The sequence below is a fragment of the Chaetura pelagica genome, unplaced genomic scaffold (assembly GCF_000747805.2).
Source record: "Chaetura pelagica isolate M959 unplaced genomic scaffold, ChaPel_1.0 scaffold76, whole genome shotgun sequence".
Taxonomy (NCBI): Eukaryota; Metazoa; Chordata; class Aves; order Apodiformes; family Apodidae; genus Chaetura; species Chaetura pelagica.
The window spans coordinates 13,524,227-13,525,351 of record NW_009970723.1 but is presented as its reverse complement, the minus strand read 5'-3'; positions in this window follow the sequence as shown (position 1 = coordinate 13,525,351).

Here is a 1,125-nt window from a genome sequence, read left to right as displayed (position 1 = left end):
GACAATATTCTGGGAAGAGTATAACTATATACAAAACCACATACACCCTATCTATATAAAAGTGTTAATAACTCAGGGTCCAATGAAGAACTGACTTCATTCATCCTATGTAAGTTGTATTTTTTCCTTACAGAACACCTTCTACCACTGTAATAATTGAGCTGCTCTGAAGACTTGCCTCTAAAAAGCAGCCTATCACATCCTGAATTCTGTAGCCTTTACATCTTTCTGTTAAGGTAGAAAGACCACTACTAACAGCCTGGCTTAATAAAGATACTTGTTGTTTCTTCTTTTCCATTTGTATTTAAAACAAATCAACCATCTCTAAAACTGATCTATAATACATTAACTCACTATTCAGCATAAACAGCTACTGTAGCTGCCATAGACAGTCTGTAGTTATATGATTCACTAAGCAAATTATTTATGTCTCTGCTCAGGGAAAGAAAAGCTTCTTTAGGACAAAGGCTTGAGTCATGCTTTATGTGAAGAGATGAGGCTTGACTCACTAGAATCAACTGCACATCCTGACAGCAATCAGCAGAAAACTTACAAACTATACAAGCAAAAAGCACTTTTCATATCTTTCAGTGTTCTGGTGAGTTAACATTATGGCAAACTTGATATTTTCCTCACTCTGGCTACAAGAACTGCCCAAGTTATCATCAATATTGGTGAGTCCCCTATTTCTGTTGCTAAATTCAACAATACATTTCCACGCCTGCTTGGATTTCACCATGTCATTGTCCACCAGCTTCCTGGCTTCCTTACTGCACCTCATCTGTCACGCCTGCACCAGTCAGAGCTCAGAACCATGGCCAACACGGACCAACACTTAATAACTACACTTGGTGCCAAACATTTTAGGTCCCCCTCCAGTTCCTCTTCACCACATTAAAACAAATCAAGCTCTCACACTGGGCACAAAATGGTGAGGCTCAACTCACTTTCAGGAGAAATTCACCACTTCTGAAATCAAGCTCTACGAAGCTGACCCCACCAGGCAAACGGCCTCGAAACGCTTCCTAACGTGCTACGCCAGCACCTTCACCCAGCCCGAGGGCCTCACCCTCACAGGCCCCAGGCCCGCCCCAGGCCCACCCCAGGCCCACCCCAGGCCCACCG